Genomic DNA, 20,588 nt, shown 5'->3' with positions numbered 1-20,588 from the left:
TTCGAGCCCAAGCCCGTATGCTCGCACCTTCCTCTTTACCCCGTCCATAAGGTTGTGTACAACGTCAGGTTGTAGTTTTTTTGGAACAGAAATCCATTTTCTCTTGAAGTCCGCCTCCGATTTGACAACTTTTGGGTTCTTCCGGAGGGCCTGCTTCATAATCGCCCAATATTTCTCTATTAGGCGAAGCTCCGGCGCGTTGGGCGGGTTCATTTCCTTTGGCACGAAGGTGACCCCGTTGGCTTCGTACCACTCCAACACGTCCTTTGAATAGTGGCACGAAGCGAGATCCGACCAGAAGATGGTCGGACCCTCGTGCTGCTTCAATAGTGATAGTAAGCGCTTCTGTAGGCACTCCTTAAGGTAAACCTGCCCGTTTACCGTGCCGGTCATCACGAAGGAGGCGCTCCGCTTTCCGCACGAGCAGATCGCTTGCCACACCATGTACTTTTTGGCAAACTTGGATAGTTTCTGCTTGCGAATCTCCTCCGGAACGCTGAATTTGTCCTCTGCGGAGAAGAACAGTAGGCCCGGTCCAACAAAGTCCGCTTTGACGTAGGTTTCGTCGTCCATTACCAGGCAATGCGGCTTCGTCAGCATTTCGGTGTACAGCTTCCGGGCTCGCGTCTTCCCCACCATGTTTTGCCTTTCGTGGCGGTTAGGAGCCTTCTGAACCTTGTATGTACGCAGGCCCTCCCGCTGCTTGGTCCGCTGGACGAATGAACTTGACAAATTCAGCTTATTGGCGACATCCCGGACCGAACTTCTCGGATCACGTCTAAACTGCTTAACTACACGCTTGTGATCTTTTTCACTGACGGAGCATCCATTTTGACGTAGGATTACGTCTTTCGGGAACATATTGGGGTACAAATTGAAAATCGAAAATCGAGCGCACCGTGAAAAATGTCCAATTTCAAATGCTTATTGCTCAGTCATTTCATGATGGATTGATGAGATTTTTGCGTCAATCAATTTCGGTACTCCATAACAATTTTTTACACTGAATTAAATAATAAATGTCATGAAACTAACTATCGAACAATTGAAAAATCTCACCCCTATACCTAACGGAAATACCCACTTCTGATTGGTCGAAATTGACAACACATGCGGCGGGTCCCTAACAGAGACATCAAAACCAAGCTGCCTGGGGGAAATCGGCATTGAAGATACATGAAAGTAGAGGGTGCTTTTTTTTCCCACCGACATGTATTCCCTAACAGAGATTTCAAATCCAAGGGGGAAATCAGCATGTAAATACCCTCATGGTCGATAGTTTGACTTTTTGCCGTTCTTCACCTTCCGGTTGATGGTTAGGTTCTCGAAGTATCGTTTTAGTACTCTGCTGACCGTGGATTGGACGATTCCCAGCATCTCACCGATGTCCCGATGAGACAACTCCGGATTCTCGAAACGAGTGTACAGGATTAATTCACGACGCTCTTTTTCGTTCGACGACATTTTTCCAAATTTACGAAAAATTTACAGTGAAGCATGGCCAACGTGATCTATACAATCTTATCTGATTATAAGCGAAAGCTGAAGATATAATTCCTAAAAATTAAATTTCTACACTGAGAGGAAAATTTAGTAAATATGACGAATTTTTTGGTACATGTTACCAATTCTCTAGTCATTTTCTACCCTACTAATCATTGGTACATGTTACAAAAAAAGAATGGTAGGCACATATGTCAAACAAACTACAAATTGTTGGTCCAACATTGGTGAAATAACAGTGAAAATGTTGCTTCATATTTGTGAGAGGTAATCATCAGGGATAATGACAATATTTTTTAATAATTACTTTTAATTTAAAAAATTGTATTTGATTGCGTTTAATTCTACATACTTAGAATACATTATACTAATAACTTATTCTATAAACAACATCAATAATTCTCCTTGAAATCATTCTATAAACTGCGTACAAGAGGCAAATTTTAATCGCAGCCTCAACCACCTCAGTTTCATGAGCATTTCCATGCAAGTTCCCGAGCAAGTTCCCGTTCCTCTTCCTGCTGCATCGCTCTGATTTGCATTAGCTGATTAGCAGCTGATTAGCAGATTGGCGGTAGAATTAACACGTTTCATCCGTATCTTGTTCTCTCGTGTCCCTATGAAGAAAAGAAATACATATGTTAATGATATTAAATATGCAATAAATTATGTATGTTCACCTTAATTTTTTTACGGTCGATGATGTGTTGAAGAAAGATTCCAACTCGCCGTTACCTTCAGTCCCATAGCTTGGATGGTTTTTGGTAAACAAGTATTACGAGTCTGGGATCATGCCAGCTGTAAAGACAAGGAAAAAGGTCAATAGTGTTGTAATGTATAGAATATAACTGATGTTTATCCTTGGCGGGAATAAAACAGTTTCCCGACCGAGGTGACTGGTGTAATGATGTAAAAAAACGAATACTTATCTCCGATTTGTTTATGATGAATGATTGTACTGCATATAATTTTGAGGCCAACTAAAAAAAACAAAATATGGTATTAGGTCAATTATGTTAATATGGATCAAAATTTCTTGTGATATTTTCCCCGCCGAAAATATGAAAACAAATTCTCGGGGGAGATGAATAATTTTTTTTTTTTTTTATCCAAAATATATATTTTATTAAGGCTCATATGGCGTCAGCCTAACGGGGCCGGGAGTTCAATATTTTGACAATGTTTGCTTAGACTATGTTAGTAATATGTAACCGATTACTCGCGGTTGACTCGAGGTTAGTATTACAAGTGTTCTCATAATTGGTATGTCGCAGTCTTCGATGCTCTGTACGTGTGCCCGACACGGGATACTTCCTATTGGGATGCAGCTGACCATTAATCAGCAACGCCCCCCTAGTCTGTACCCCATATCTAGCGTGGTGCGTCTTTCTCGACTCGAGGAATCCAGGATAGAATGGTCACTAGCCGGCCAAATCATCAGCTCGTGTAGAGTTGTCATGAGCGGTACAACCTTTGGCTCTTGTTGAATAATCAGTGGACTGCACAACCTTTGGCCCGTGTATCTGTAAAGAGTGTGTGTATGTATTGCCGCGACTAAGTAAAAGTTTATCGATCGGATAGGAGGGATATGAAACGGGGACACAACGAAGGAAACATCATTAAACGTTGACATCGGCGTTTCTGAGGAACATAGAGATGAATAAATAATTGAATTCAATAAAAACAAAGTCCAAAAGACAAATGGCGATTGCGAAGTGCGCACATCACAGTTGTTAGGTATGACAATAAAAACAAACTTACTAATGGTATGAAGTAAAATATACGAATTCCTTGTAGGAACATTCATTGCGTCTGACATCTTTTTTACGCAATTTTAGTAATATTTACAAAAAATGTGTATATTTTACCAATGTTTTTGCTACTAAAGATTTGGTAGCTGCTTTTACTAAACTATTTCTCCAGTGTACAGCGTTTTTTCCGTGATTTGATGTGACACACCCTTTACTCTTCAAAATCAGAATCCGAATTGAATTACGATTCCAATAATACAAAAGCAAAAGCAACAGGTTTTCCATTTTCATAGTCTTTTTTTAGAATTCCCAAAACCAAACTGACCAGACGTCCGTTACGCGGGATAGTCCCGCATTTCAACAAAATGTCCCGCGTAAGATTACGTCCAGCGAAACGTCCCGCGTTTGCCAAAAGAAACGAAAATATCCCGCGATATCAATATATTTCAATATTACATTTTGATCATGTTGATTTTATTAAATGCATGAACGTCAAAAAAAAACTCTTATTTGGCAGACTGTTCAAGAGAGCTTCCAATGCATCCAAAGACTAATACGTTGAGCTGGTTTCATCGCACCGACAATGGACTTTTTGTTTAGAGAGTGTCAAATGGAAACGACAGCAACAAAATTAGAAAATGATTTTTATAAAAGTTCCCTATTGATCCAAAGGGACCAACGTGAGTCAGATGAAAAGTTCATCTTTGGTCCCCTAGCTCGGTCAGGGCTTAACGTGTTGAATAAGCCGGAAGAACTGGTGTATACGGGACAGGAAGAGGCAGGGTTGTTTGATGAAGTATCGTAAATGATGCGCTTGGCGACCTTACGGAAGTTGGCCAAAACCTCAACCATGGCCGATGAAAAGATGTATGTCGGCGTGTTCTTTTACCTTTTCGTGGCTTTGGTGGTCGGCTATCTCTCCATTTTGGCCATTCGCTCAAAAGTTTTCTATCGGTCGCAGCTAGGGGATGTTGGGAAGGTTGGCGGTCTTCGCGACAATGTTTATCTTCAGCTGATCCATTCTCCAGTGATCTTTTGGCATAAAGGGCAGATCCCAGGTTCGGCATGAAGACCCCAACAGCTTCGCAACTTCCAGCAAGCACTTCGTACTGTATATCTCCCAGTTCACCATATAACTCGAAAGAAGAGCGGCTTGGACATTCCCTTCTTGTTACCTTCATCGAGAACTTCATGTGGGTGATATATTCGTCGCCATCGCTTACCTGGGGAACGTAAAGTATTCGGTCCCCTGCCATTCGTTGAATTCAAGCATCAAGTACGTCTTGAGCACGAAAAGAAGTTTTTCACCAGTGAAAAAGAAGTTTTTCACTTCTTTCACCGGATTTTATTATCTTTTGTAGTTTTTTTATCGCCATCCGCAATTAGTCCATTTTTTATTGCATACGTTAACGCTAAAATCGATGAAAAATGGATTGGAATTTTCGAGCATTCCATTCGATAATTGGAAGAAAATTGTAGAATTTGAATCGTGCCTGCAGATCTAAATGCTCTGACTGAGTGAGTGATTTTCAGGCGTAAACAAAATCTAAAACATCTTAAAATCACAACTGAGTGCAGATATTTGTAAGAAATAATACAGATCAGGTTTAATTGCAAGGACACAGGTTTAATTGCAAGGACACATGTTAAGAGTTTCACGAATAAATGAGACTCTCTAAACAATGGTTTATGTTCACATAACGTATATACATAACGTTTTGTTTTTTGTATCCCGCGTTAGACCTCTGACCATCTGGTCACTTTACCCAAAACATTACTCGGAACATGACAGTTCAGTATAGTTGTATTGGTGAACCCGAGTGCCAACCCGTGAAACATCTCAGTGCGAAACTAACAGCTTTCGGGGCGAACCTAGTGGAAAAAAACCAGAATATTCATAAACAAACTTTGACTTTTACAGATAAATGAGACTTTACTGATAAAACGAAGGCGCGTTGCTATTAAAACATGTACAAATATTATTAGTTCGATGTATGATTATTGTGCAACGCAAAATATTACAACTTGTAGCTTCTACACTTGTAACCTATATTATTAGGCTGATTATGCAACGGGGCCGATCAAACCATGATGGTTGTAAATCCAAAGTAAATTCGTCAATAGAGTTTTAATGTTTTGAGTAATCAAATAACATCAAAACAACATGTTTTGAGTAATAAATACATAGAGTTGTCTCTAATTCGACATACCGAGGCACCACTTAGTGTCGCCTCAAAGGCGATTGTGACCTGTAATTGAACATATCAACAAACACAACACAATGTAAAAAAAAACAAATTAAAATAGGAAAATCATTGAAATTCCAACAAATTACCATTAGAAAAGTGTGCAAAATACATTGTTCAAAATTGAAGTATTAGGCGGCTCGCACACCGGAGCAATGAGCAACTAGCAACTGTCAACATGCAATAAGCAATATTATCACCAATGGATTTTTCCATTTAATCTTTGTTGATCTCGCACACCGACGCAATACGATATCGCTGTCGCCTTTACAGAGCAACACATGTCGCTAGCAACACGGCGTGTCGGTTGAATAGCAACTTATCGCTCATATTTTGACAAGTTTCGTACATTAAGGCGATTGTTTGCATAATGTCAGGGGTTTTTATTGCTCTGGTATGCGAAGAACAACAAAATATGTTTCCTGTTGCATATTGTGTACTGCAGTTTGCTAGTTGCTTATTGCTGCGGTGTGCGAGCCGCCTTATAACGAATTCGCATTTCAACCACAGGCATAGTAGGCATAGGCAAAACCAATCAGTTGAAATAAAGCACCGTACTGTTACGCAGCTACTCTTATATCGGGTCGATATTATAGCGAATAAACCAAAACTCTGTCCTCTTACACATTAATCCGAGTTAATAGTTATTTCACGTACATAATTATTGGTCCTTCGAACCGGATAACTTAATAACGGATAACGTCGGTTAAAGTGTCGAAGTATAGTCGGGTCTCGCGGTAGCGTGTCACATAGTTCAGTTCACAAATAGTGCTACTTTTGTGAAATTCGATTCACGGTGAACATTAGAGGAAAGTTCTGTGAACAAAGCAAACCGCCTGCAGTGATAGCGCAAAATAGTTGAATTTAGCAGCAAATGAAAAGTGTATGCCGCTAAGTTCGGAAAAAGGCAAAATATCAGTGTGCCATCGAGGCAAACGAAATCTTTCACCAAGGGAGCGTTGGACGTGGCTTATCTTCTTCTTCTTTATTTTTTAAGAGGCTTCAAACTTTGCAGTTCATTCGCCTCTAACAACGTGGCTTAAATTCATCAGGCCGGACAAAGGGGTCAGTGCACTCGGACGCTCTATTCGCCGTACGCTATTGATTGTAGCCTTACCCAACACTGCTGCTTATTGTAAGGACAACGCATGAACAATACTAATCTTTTCGTCGGTCAGACTTTGCAATCTGTTTGGTCGATGAGCACAATTCGGCTTGGGTTTGATGATATGCGATATCCTTAAGCAAGGTGGTTACAAGCAAATATTTTGTGAATTTCAAATCGTCACTTATTGCGATCGAAGTTGATTGCCCGTCAGCAAAAAAACGGTATATTCGGATTTTTATCTGGTGTTGCGACATTGCTAGAATTTCATGCGATTTGGGTGATTTAAGATCGACATGGCATCGGCTTCGAAATCATTACGAAAGCAAGAGCAGTTCTGCTCTGATACCATGGAAAACGTGCTGCATTTCATGCACAATTATGATGAAGTGAGAGACAAATTTCAAATTGAAGGTTGGAAAACTCGTTTGAATGAGGTTTTTTCTAATTTCCAAACGATTCGGTTGAAGTTGGAATTGATCGACGAGGAAGAAGAAAGTGAAGAGAGAGAAGATGAATATCGAAGAGTTCGGGATTCGTTCGAGAAAAACTATGTGAAGGTGATTGGCTTTCTTGCAGCCGCTGATCGCAAGGCAAATCTTCCTGTTCCTCCAGCCGTTGCTTCCAGCTCGGTCAACCTGAATCCTAACCCAACTCTATCTAGAATAAAGCTTCCTGAAGTGAAGTTGCCTACCTTCGATGGTACATTCGCTGAGTGGTTATCATTTCGTGGCTCATTCAAGAGTCTTATCGATTCAAACCCTAATTTATGTGAAGTTGACAAGCTTTCCTATTTATAAGGATCTCTTACGAAAGATGCCAAACATATAGTGGAATCGATTGAGATTACGTCGGCAAATTATTCGGTTGCGTGGGAGTTACTACAAAATCGTTTCGACAACAAAAAAATCGTTGTAAAAACGTATTTAGACTCTTTTCTCGATAGAATCTATAAAGCGAGAATGCTATGACTCGCTAATGCATTTAATCGATGCTTTCGAACGCAACTTAAAAATGGTTCAAAAGATGGACATAAACACAGAAGGATGGAGTATCTTACTGGCGCACATGATCTACTCTCGCTGAAGCAGTGGGAGAATCATCATAAGTAGGGATTGCATTACCGTGCCAACATTTCAATAACCGGTTATTCGGTAATGAAAATTTTATAACCGGTAAAACCGGTAAATTACCGGTAAAAAATATACTTTAAAATAAATCATTTTCTTGAAGCAATGGCTTTTATTTGTAATAATTAATTTACAAAAAAACATTTTGCAAGTTTTTGCTGGTTAAAGTAATACTTAAGGACACAGAGAATGTTAATTTTGTCGTCTTCTAATCAAGATCGGATCTCATTAACGAAGTTTCCAGAAGAGGAAAACGTCTTTTCAGAGTTTTTTATGTTGGGTAGAAGAGTATCGAATACCATTGTCATTTGCCTCTGATGCCTTCTGTACGAAAACTCTTGTCCGAGGGTTTTCATCAATCCGTTTATAGACGTTGAGTTTGGGCTGGACGTTGATACCTTTTATTGTTGCAATCGTGCAATCGTTGCGCAGGTTTCGCATCGTCCAGTGGTTTTTTTCCTCCTGTTGTCCAGCTACTGAATCAATATCATAATCGTCAAATTTGATCAAGTCAAAAACAATTTCCAATGGCTGCTTAATCAATGCAGTCCGTGACGTCGATAGAAGACGCCAAAGTCATCATCAGTGTTGCCACACGTACAGATTTATCTGGAAAGGTACAGATTTTTCCGTTATTTTTAGTGCAGATTCTGTACGGTAAATAGTACAGATTTTCGTCAAAAAATACAGATTGGTACAGATTTTTTCCGCGGGTGAAATTTTTTTACATTTGAACAAAGCTACATTAAGGTACTTTTTTGAGCCTTAGTATCGCTTGGTGCGGTAGCCCGAAATTTTTAATAAATCATTGTATGCAATCTAGATTTAGAAAAAACAATGCATAAGCATCATCAAACACACGAATGGCGAATGAAATGTAAATCTGATATTTGTAGTAAATAAATGAGTTTTTTTACTATGAAATGGATTTTTTCTCTACAACGAATATTTTCGATGGTACAGATTTTTGGAAGAAAAAGTACAGATGAGTAAGATTTTAAACCCCTCTGGTACAGATTAAAATGTGGCAACACTGGTCATCTTCAATTGTGTCACGATCACGAGCAGAATGATTATTCATATACGGTAACAAATCTGCATATACGAAACGTCTTTCTGCAATCTTTCCAATCAGGACTTCAGCAGCTGTTTCGAAATTTCTGATGGTTGCTCCGATAGCTGTCTGTAGCAATCTGACGTGAGCTTCATAAAGGGTGCATTTCTTCCACAATAGCAGTTCAACAGCGACCAGAACTGGTACGAAGGCATCTACCAATTCTTTTATCGCTGTCAATTCTTCATCGCTGAAGCTTATCTTGTGTTTTATTTTTAGATCTAGCAGCGATTTTTGAACTGAAGTTCGTAGGTCGTAGAGTCGGCGCAACACTGCCAGTTGTGTTTTTTCGATCTTATTTGATTCTCGAGCAATATTTCAAAGCGGCACAAAGGCAAATACAGTGGAACCCCGATTATCCGCGAGCGGATAGCTCCATAGTAAATCTATAGGGTTTCCCCGAATTTGTCAGTGAATAATAGGCTCATGCACTTTTGTTTTGGGCATGGCTTTCACATTATCTGATCACCGGTGTACACGACCTGGTAGATTGATAGGTTAATGAATTCTGTATTGATAAAACATTGTTTTCATGCTGAAATACCTTTTTTTCGTGTTTGGAACTCATTTTTAGTCCTTTATAACGTTATCCGCGATTTTTGTTATTCGCGGTGAGATAGCCAGGCTTTTCCGCGGATAATCGGGGTTCTACTGTATTATTTATGGTGTAAGAATTAAAATTACTGAAATTTCCGGTTATTGATTGTAAAATTACCGGTAATTCGGTAATGGAAAATGATCCGGTATCACCGGTGAAACCGGTAACGGTAAAACCGGTTAACAATCCCTAATCATAAGTCGACGGAGGTTCCAGAATACCGAAATCTTATCGGATTCTTAAGAAATTATGCCATGGTCCTCCAGTCGATCTCGCCTGCTAAATCTCGTAATTCGGACACCCCATCTCCTGCTCGGACGAACAAACCGAAAATTAGTAACATCCACTCAATCGTAAGCGCTTCATCAAAACCATGCCCGTTCTGCAACCAGGCATTGCACTCCATCTTCAAGTGCGAGGCGTTTCGCAAGAATTCGGTGTCTGAAAGATACGATTTCGTAAAACGGAAGGCTCTTTGCATCAACTGTCTCTCTCCGGATCACCAGGTCAAAAGCTGCTCATCTAGTGCGTGTCGCGTTTGTGGCCAAAAACACCACACGATGCTCCATCAACAAAACAGCAATCGCAATTCAAACCAATCGCAACCCTCAAGGCCAAACCAAAGTCCACCTAATTCCGAACAAATGCAAGTCCAAAACCCCAAAAGGCACTCCAAATCAAACTTTGACATCAACCACTTCGGCCGGTCCATCAGTTCCCGTCATCGCTCCGTCGCTCAGCCACTGCTCCACCTCCTTGGTCGCAAACGTCCGCCCGATACCATCAACGGTTCTGCTACAGACAGCTCTTGTGAAGATTATCGACTCTAGCGGATACTCCATGTGGGCCAGAGCTCTTCTGGATCCAGCCTCGCAGATTAACGTCATCTCCGAACGATTGATTCAACGGCTGCATATTCGGAAGAATAAGAATTACCATACCATCGGGGGCATCGGAAGAACAACCACGATGTCTACTCATTCTATACTTCTGTGCATACGTTCTCATTGCACGGAGTTCAGTGCTGACTTGAAGTTTCACATTCTCGGCGAAATCACTCGCGATCTACCCTCGAACGCGGTGGATACGACTAACTGGAAATTGCCATCCGATATTGTCTTCGCAGATCCGAAATTCTACGAACCTGTCGGAATGAACCCCTGTCGACATGATTATCGGAATGGAGAGTTACTACGATCTCCTCTTGGAAGGCTTCATAAAGCTAGGTCCAGGCAAACCTGTTCTGCAGAAAACCCTACTAGGCTGGGTTGTCTCCGGAAAAGTTGGGATAAACCAACCATCAAGCTCAACGATCGTCGCACATGTATGCAGTACGCAAGCGTTAGAGGATCAGTTGGCCAGATTTTGGGAGATCGAATCTTGTCAGTCTACCAGTACGATGTCTGTCGAAGAATCGTCCTGCGAAGCCCATTTTGCTGCAACAACGACGAGAGATAATCTTGGCCGTTTCGTCGTTACTTTACCAAAAAGATTTGAAGTATTACAGCAGCTTGGAAACGCTTACCCAACAGCCAAACGTCGCCTCCTCTCGCTGAGCCGTCGCCTCGAAGCAAATCATTCGCTTAAATTAGCCTACTCGTTGTTCCTAGAAGAATACCTCCAGCTTGGACACATGGAAGAAGTATCTCCAGATTCGATGAACACCCAAATGCTTCCTACTACCTTCCGCATCATTGTATCGTACGTCCAGATAGCCTCACCACCAAACTCCGCGTAGTGTTCGACGCGTCATGTGCAACCGACACTGGAACCTCACTGAACGACGTTTTGATGGTGGGACCGGTAGTGCAACAGGACCTTGTCAGCATTACCATGCGTTTTCGGGTACCACGATATGCCATTATTTCGGATATCGAAAAAATGTACCGTCAAATTTGGGTACACCACCTTGACTGTCCTCCCCAGAGAATTTTGTGGATAGACAAACCAAGCGATCCGATTAGGGTCTTTCAGCTGAAAACAGTCACCTATGGAACTTCGGCTGCACCCTATCTTGCCACAAAATGTCTTCAAGAACTCGCAAAGCAGAGTAAATCGTCTCATCCAGCAGCTGCAAGTGTTCTGGCAAACGACTTCTACATGGATGACATGATAAGCGGGGTCGACGGTGTGTTAGAAGGAAAGGTTCTATACAGCCAGCTCCTACAGCTCCTTGAATCAGCTGGCTTCAGTCTGCGTAAATGGTCGTAGAACTCATCGGAAATTCTCGAATCCATTCCGGCACATCTTCGAGACGAACGCTTGGTACTCGACCTTGATTCAATGTCTTCAGTCAAAACGCTGGGACTCAAGTGGATCCCCGCATCAGACGAACTGGGGTTCCACGTACCAAAATGGAATACTGAGGAGGTCATCACGAAACGTATCGCCCTATCAGACTCAACCCGTCTCTACGATCCTCTTGGCCTAGTAGGGCCCGTCATCGTACTCGCTAATTGTTTCATACAGGAACTCTGGGCAATCCAGAAAACCTGGGACGAACCATTGGAGGAAGAACTCCAACTGCGCTGGTTGCAATTCCGAAAGGAATTAGCTGCAATCGAACCAATCGTTGTTCCACGTTGGGTAATCTCAATGCAACAACCAATTATCATCGAGGCACACGGTTTTAGCGATGCATCCCAACGAGCATACGGAGCTTGCATCTATCTTCGTGTGGTGTCATCTAATGCAGATATATCGGTCCATCTTCTCACCTCGAAGTCTAAAGTCGCTCCGCTTGGGAACAGCAAAAATCAAAAAAAGATTAGTCTTCCACGTCTGGAACTATCCGGTGCACTGCTTCTCAGTCATCTCTTCCAAAAGGTCCGACACAGCTTGAAACTGGACCTCAAATGTTTCTACTGGGTAGATTCCACCATAGTTCTACATTGGTTGGCTGGGACACCTTCACGATGGAAGACATTTGTAGCAAACAGGGTTTCCGAAATCCAGCATATCAGCGCCGGTGGTAACTGGGGACACGTGTCTGGACTGGAAAACCCTGCGGACATCATATCACGTGGAATGTTGCCAACACAACTGAAGGAGATGGATATCTGGTGGCACGGTCCCACTTGGCTTAAACAAGAAAATCATCTCCGGTCAAATGTTACGTGGCAATATTTGTGTGCCTTGCAACGAAAGCGGTCCACATCGAACTTGTAGCGGATCTTTCGACGAATGCATTCATCATGGCTCTAAAACGTTTCGTGGCACGTCGTGGAAGACCAGCCATCATTGAATGTGACAATGCAAAAAACTTTCTCGGCACCTCTCGAACTCTAGCGCAACTACAAGACCAATTTCGTTCTCAACAGCACAAGCACTCTGTCACTACTTACTGGGGTGAAGAAGGGATCTACTTCAAGTTTATTCCCCCAAGGTCGCCCAATTTTGGCGGACTTTGGGAAGCCGCGGTGAGATCCTTCAAGAAACATCTCAAGGCAACTATCGGTACAACAGTTCTTCTCAAGGATGACCTCGAAACGATCCTGACGCAGATTGAGAGCTGTCTAAATTCCCGTCCGCTGACTCAGTTGACATCCGATCCAGAGGACTTGGAAATTCTAACTCCAGGTCACTTTCTTATACATCGTCCGCTGGTCTCTATCCCGGAACCGTCATATGAACAATTGCCGAAAAATAGTCTGGACCGTTACCAGAAACTCAAGAATTCGTTCGACGCATCTGGAAGCGTTGGAGCATGGACTACCTGTCCGGACTACACCCCCGCACCAAATGGACCCGCCTACGGGAAAATATCAGCATCGGGACGATGGTGCTGTTAAAGGACGAAAATCTTCCTCCGCTCAAGTGGCGCTTGGGCCGCGTGACGCAGATCTTCCGTGGTGACGATGGGAACGTTCGGGTAGTCTCTGTCCGAACCCAGGATGGCGAATATCGACGCGCAATTACGAAGGTTTGCGTGCTTCCTGTGCAGCAACCAGCACCTGCTGCATCTAACGATATTCTCTCCGGCATGTAACAAGCAAGCCAAGCGCTGCGGCGCTTTTATGTTGTTAAATGTTCTAACCAAGGGATTGCTAAGATGGCCGCCTTTTAGTAGTCAGCATAGAAAATCATGAGCATAGAAATCGCGATTCTCCAGCTGTGATTTTAATTGTAAATCGTCAAGAATGCTTCCGGATGAGTAACCAAACATCGCTTGCCAAAGGAAACTATCTAACGTAATCAAATATTAACATATATGACTCCAAACAATAAACAATACGTGAGCCCGCTAAGCGCGAGCCCTGTTCTATGCTGCCTACGCTCAATTTGCATTGGATGTGTCGCCGCTAGCTGAAATCAGCTGTTAGCGTTCGTTCAATTTTCCTTCCACCAGCTGTAAAGCGACAATATGAGCGCGCTGCCGTGCCACTGACCGAGCGAGGGATCAGATTACAAAGAGCTGATTCATTACGCGCACGCGTTCGCGGGTATGGATATAGGTCAGTTGTGCTAGGATCAGCAATTAGATTTCGTCGCGGTTTAACCTAACCAGCGACTGGAAGAGAACATACTGTATAAAAAGTATAGCATGGACACATATTCCCGATTCGAAAGGGATACCGAATTTGAACGCCCTTTGCTTCCCGGGTGGCAAAATATTATTGAATGAAATTGTAACTCCTTTCACACTGGGAAGCAAGGGGCATCAAAATTGCTGACAATCCATTATCTTAGTATTTAAGAACCCACAAAGCATGTAAATAATCAGTATCAATAAAGTATCCAAAAAATATTCAAGTAGTACGTTCGGGTCCTCTACATCCGAAAAAGGTTTTCCTCCGGCGTGAGGAAGTTTACTAAGTTGCATCTTTCACTTCGCTACATATCCTGAGTTACTCTGTTTCACTTGTGCTGCAAGTGGAACATAGAAACTTACAACAAACTTGGAATTAGAATTAGCCTGTACTGCAGGACGGTTCTAACCAAACCCCTCCCTTGCAGGAAGTTATCATTGGAGTTCTCGTTACGCGGGATTTTCATTGTCTAACTTCTGGTTAAGTCTTGGACGGTCTGTTCAGCAGAACGTCGAATACTGACCGCCAACCCAACTCGCGTCGTAAGGTCGGCGTGTATCGATCGCCGACATATGGTGGCTCCAGAGAGGACTCGTTCGAATTAAAACGCGACGCGAAGTTAAAACTCGTAAACCGAATCACTAAAGTGAAGATACTCCGGGACCGGTAACAGTCTCGTTAACGCGAAGTGAAAGAACAGAACCACGTAATCCGAAGAAGCATGACGGAATACGTGAACAATCCAAATGGACACTGCCGTTTGTGTACGGCAGAGGACACTTCGGACCGGACTATGGCCGAGTGCTCCAAGTGTAAACACTGGTTCCACATCACTTGTGTGGGACTGGAACTTAAGCCCTCCAAGAAGGAAGCATGGAACTGTCCGCAATGCGTCAAAGAGATCAACGAGCTCCAGCAACTGAGAAAGGAGATCGAAGATTTAAAGGCGAAGCAACGCAGTCGTCCAAAGGAGCAACCAACAGTAGCAGATCCGCTCGAGCTAATTCGTCGCCAATTTGAGTCTCAAATGGAGAGTCAAAAGAAGAGGGACGAAGCTTACCAAAAGGCAATGCAGGATCTGGTATCGAGCCTGGGATCTGGAGGATCCAGGACAAAAACAGAGGTACCAGCGGGCACATTAGCCCCAACGTCGGTAACCCTACCGACAGAGTTAACCAACTTGCTGCGGAAACAAGCAGCAACATCTTTACCCATGTTTCATGGGTCATACAAGGAGTGGCCGAACTTCAAACGTTTGTATGACGAAAGCAAACAAACAGGAAACTTCAGCGATGCTGACAACGTGAGCCGTCTGATGGCTCAATTAGGAAAAAGGCCAAAATCATACGTCAGCGCCCTAATGATGGACCCTGGCAACGAAAGGCAGATCATCGAAATACTATCAAGTATATACGGCCAACCAATGGCGATATACAACGAACTGTGGGCAGACTTAACCAGGTTGAGGAACCCAAGAATGGAAAACCCACAAACAATGATCGAGTTTGTGGTCACACTAGGGAATTTAGTGTGCAACATGAGGATGATAAACCAAAGATCATACCTCAACAACCCACTCCATCTGGCAGAAATAGTAGGAAAGCTTCCCTTGAACATCAGAGAGCAGTGGGCCGATAAAGAAACTAACTGTCTTATGCCCATGGAAGGGCAAGAACCAATCAGATCAACATTGGAGGATCTGTACAACTTTTTGGTGCCACAACAAAGAAGGGCGACGCTACTTTTGGCCCAAAGAGTGAATTATGAAAAACCTTTGCTGAGAAACGAAAATCAAGGCAGTACGAATGTCCACAATGAAGGCACCAAGCAAAATTGCTCCCACTGCTCCCAACAGCATAGGATAAACATGTGCGAAGCTTTCAAAAAGCTCGATAGCAAGAAGAAACAGCAAATGGTCCAAGATAAACGGTTATGTTTCAACTGTCTTGGTAAAAACCATCAAAGTAAGGACTGCAAGTCCACCCGAACATGTGCAGTGGCGGGATGTAAACGTCGACATCACACGTTGCTGCATGAACGATCTACTTTGAAGGAGGAACCGGAAGCTAAGAAGGTTCAGAATCCAGCGGAAAGGAAACATCAGCCAAAAACACAAGACAAGAAGGAAAACCATCAACGTCAAAAGACATCGAAGTGGAAGAGGAAAGGACAAACATGCATGCCGTGAGGAAGAACAAAATATACTTCCAAGTCATTCCAGTAACATTATCAGCAAGAGGGAAATCCCTCGATACTTTCGCCTTTCTCGACCACGGTTCCTAGAACAGTTTGATTCTAAAAGATGCAGCTGAGGAACTTGAGTTACATGGACCATCCTCACCCCTTAAAATGTTGTGGACCAATGAATCGGAATATTCTGACCCAGAGAGTCAGCTGGTGTCGTTTGGTATCAAAGGTACTAATAATATAACCCATTCGATGAGAAACGTCCGCACAATCAGAAAACTCTCCTTGCCGAGACAAACACTGGATTACGATGAATTAAAGGAAAAATACCGTCATCTAAGAGGACTTCCAATCCACGGATATCAAAACGCTAAACCGACCTTGTTAATTCGGCTAGATCATCCCTTATTATTGACACCAACGAATCAGCGTGTCAGCAAAGAAGGTCCAGTAGCGGCTAAAACACCACTGGGATGGACCATATACGGGAACGACAAATTGGAAACAGACTCAATCTTCACGTGTATTCAAATGGAGACAGAATCTCTAAGAGAAGAAATTCAAAAATTCTTCTCTACGAAAGAATTTGGCGTGAAAGTAACGACGATAGACGAACGTAGTACCGAAGAAAAAGTAAAGCCAACAACAACCACGGAAGAGGTGAAAATATTCAAGATAGACCAAATACCCGATGTAAAATTGCAGCTAAATTGGTGTTCAAACTGGCAGAGGTTGCGGAAAGCCGTAGGATATTGGATCTTCTACGTCCGAAAACTCCAATCGAAAGTGCGAGGAAAACCATACCGAAACTTTGTAACGGTCAGCGACTACAGAAATGCCGAAATATTGCTCATAAAACAAACACAAAGAGAATCATATCCACAAGATTTAATCACGCTAGAAAACAACGGAAGGGTTGAAGTGAACAGCTCCATAGCTGAACTAGAACCAACACTTGACAGTGATGGGGTAATAAGAACTACCGGTAGATTGGACAAAGCAAGATCAGTACCATACGCGGTCCGACACCCAATAATAATTCCAAATAAGCACCACGTGACCGACCTCATTACGAAGGATCACCACGAGAGATTCCTCCATCGCCAATTGGAAGCAGTAATTGCAGCGATCAGACTAAACTTCTGGATAGTAAACACCCGCAGTGCAGTTAAACGCGCATTCGCGAAATGTCAGTGGTGTAAAAACCAAAAATCCACCCCGCAAGCACCTCAAATGGGATTACTACCCGAATGCAGGACTAGCCCTTCAACGAAGGCCTTCATTCACACTGGAATCGATTACTTCGGCCCCATGGAAATTACAGTCCGCCGGTCAACAGAAAAACGTTGGGGTGCATTATTTACTTGCATGGCTACCAGAGCTGTACACCTAGAACTAGCAGACGATCTTACCACAGACGCTCTTATTCGATGCATCCTCACTCTACAATACAGACGTGGCCAAATAAAAGCTATTTACAGCGACAACGGCACAAATATGCAAGGAGCGAGCAACCTCTTCAAGACATTGGAAAAAAGAACCGCAAGCAAAGGGATTGAATGGCATTTCATCCCACCCTCAGCACCACATTTTGGCGGTGCTTGGGAGAGAATGGTTCAAGAAACCAAAAAACTGCTCAAGCAAAAACTATGGGGAAATTCAAAACCCAATGAAAGTGAATTGAGGCTTGCACTCACGGAAATAGAGTACCTGTTAAACAGTCGCCCATTAACACATATACCGCTAAACGTGGACGACAACGAACCGCTGACCCCCAATCATTTCCTAATGGGTGCTGCTGATACACCGTACCCGTCATTAAGTGACGTTAATAAAGCAGAAGCGAGCAGGAGTCACTGGCTCAAAGTTCAGCATGCCACACAAAACTTCTGGGAACGTTGGACCACAGAATATTTACCAAAGCTAATGAAACGCGAAAAATGGAGAAAACCAATGGAACCTCTACAAAAGGATGACATAGTTGTAATGGCCGACGAACAAATTAAAGGAAAATTCCACAAGGGAATAATCACCGAAACATATCCATCATCAAGCGGACAATGCGATCGGTGACAGTTAAATTCGGAAAGAACCAATTAGTTAGGCCGGCCGTTAAACTTGCAAAACTCGATGTGAAGATGCCGAGTACAACCGTCTTCACAGGACATATCAACCTAACAACACTGCCCGATGAGCCTAAGAGAATTAAACGAATGCAAGAGATCGGCCAAGACAACTTCCAACATTGGGCAAAAAGGCAAAAAATTGATCTCGACAAAGTAAAGGAGCTAGCTAGTCGGATACCTAAGGCTAAACCAAAAAAGCCGATAAGAAAATCCAAACCTAACATACTGGCAAAATTCCTAACAGCGACTGCACTCCTCTCCGCAATTCAACCAAGTAATACGATAACCATCAACCCAATAAACGATCCAGGCATACTTTTTGACCATGATGGATCCTACATGTTAAAACGAGGCATCTGGTACACAAACGTCGATACAAATCTTTCGCCGATGGAGGACCTAACCACAATTAACAGAATTTATGAAAATATAACCAATGCTCTGACGAAATTCAGACAAACGGTTCGCGATGACTCCATATTAGAAATGAAAACTTCTATGGAACAACAGAAAATGGTAACCACGCAAGAATTGTTGGCCCTCAAGAGACATAAAAGAAGCAAAGGAATATTCGGTTTTCTTAAAGATATTCTATTCGGCGGAGACAATATGGAAGAAGAAATCGACGCAATCAAAAATCGCCAAAATTTAGAGATGCATGAAATATCGGACAAAATTATCAAAATGCACACCAAAAATCATCAGCTAAATGACTACATCAATAACAAAATACAACATATGAACCTGAAAATCCAAGGGCTGAAAAGAAAATATACAACACAGGCAGCTGAAGATACAGTACGCCGATTAACCGAGTCTATACTGCTGGCCAACCAGTTCATGGAGAATACGGTAATCAAATACAAGGCTATCCAATCGCACCCATTCAACTATACGGAGACAGAGAAAATTATGAAGGAAATAAGTAACCAACTGCCGAATGGATATGAAATTTTAAACGATCCCCTCGGCACACAATTCGGCTTAGAAGAAACAAATGGACATCTCCATATTACTATGCAAACAGTTATAATAAGCAGCGAAATATACGAATTATTCAGAATCATACCAGTACCCTCGCCAGCAAACCGAACCATCATCGTTTCCGATCATAACTTCATCGCAATGAGTCATACGCAGAAGTTCTTCTACCCAGCACCAGATAGAGAACGCTTCAACAAGAGCCATTACATTTCCGACCAACACACCATCAAAACTGAACCAGATTGCATCACAGCGGCACTTCTTAATACCATGGACAGACATACAACTGTACTAGCGCTGTACGTGTACAGCGTTGTACAGGTACCACGATAGCATGACACACATACTTTGGATGTACATTGTACCGCATATCAGACTGACAATCAGAAGTTTGAATTTATTGCATTGTATTTTCACCAATATTTCAATGAAAAAGGTTTTTATTTAGCGTCTAAACTATCGAACACAACAAATATGTTTCAATCTGAGTTATTAACTCAAGAGAAAGTCAATGAAAAGAATGTATACCAAATGTTTTGATTCGTTTTGTTCATGCTACCCACCACTAACCGTCTATGGCGCTGCGCACAGTACAACTGTAGCCATGTACAGCGGAAAAATAGGTCGGTACAGGTACAGCGATTGTACCGAGTTGCTTGCATGGTTCTAGCGCTGTACATGGTGACAGACATACAATTTTCGAAGTACAACGCAAGTACAGCTGTATGTCTGTCATAAGTATAAAATTCATACAAAGGAACAATGTAAACTCGAACAACTACCATACGATTATATGGAAATAATACCTCTGGCGAAAGTTAATCAATTTATCTACTACACACACAATCCAAACAGTATAAGAATACACTGTGACAAAACGATAACTCCCAGTTATTACGCGGCTTTAGTGAAACTAAACACGGATTGCGAGATACAATCAAAGAAAGGCGTAACATATGCAACCATACAAGAAGAAAGTAATACAACAAAATTGTATCATCGAACCAAAACCGACACTTTACACATGATATGGAACCAAGGAGACAAACCACTCACCAAACAAGATCCAACTGAAGAAGAAGAATCACCTACTATCAACACAAATTCAAACCACCATGGTTTGATCATAGTGATAATCACAATCATCTGTACCACGATATCGGCCGCAATAGTGGCATACTACTTCATCGGCCGAGAAAAGGAACACACAACAAATGGCCCGATAGCTATCTCCCGTGAGACGACCCCTAGAAGAAGCGAGAGAAGACCACCACCAAGATCAATACCCAGGATCATGATGACTAACGAAGCAGAT

General features: G+C 42.4%; 1 long non-coding RNA gene across 1 annotated transcript; it reads right to left on the bottom strand.

The window, feature by feature from the left end:
• Positions 1 to 1,912: 1,912 nt before the first annotated feature.
• Positions 1,913 to 20,298, bottom strand: LOC129777829 (uncharacterized). The gene is made up of 3 exons (XR_008743299.1): positions 20,080 to 20,298; positions 2,184 to 2,483; positions 1,913 to 2,120 (listed from the first exon to the last, which is right to left on the bottom strand). It is a non-coding gene; the product is annotated as an uncharacterized LOC129777829 (long non-coding RNA).
• Positions 20,299 to 20,588: the final 290 nt, after the last annotated feature.

This window comes from Toxorhynchites rutilus, chromosome 3, assembly GCF_029784135.1.
Source record: "Toxorhynchites rutilus septentrionalis strain SRP chromosome 3, ASM2978413v1, whole genome shotgun sequence".
In the NCBI taxonomy this organism is placed as follows: Eukaryota; Metazoa; Arthropoda; class Insecta; order Diptera; family Culicidae; genus Toxorhynchites; species Toxorhynchites rutilus.
This window is presented reverse-complemented; position numbering and strand designations above follow the sequence as displayed.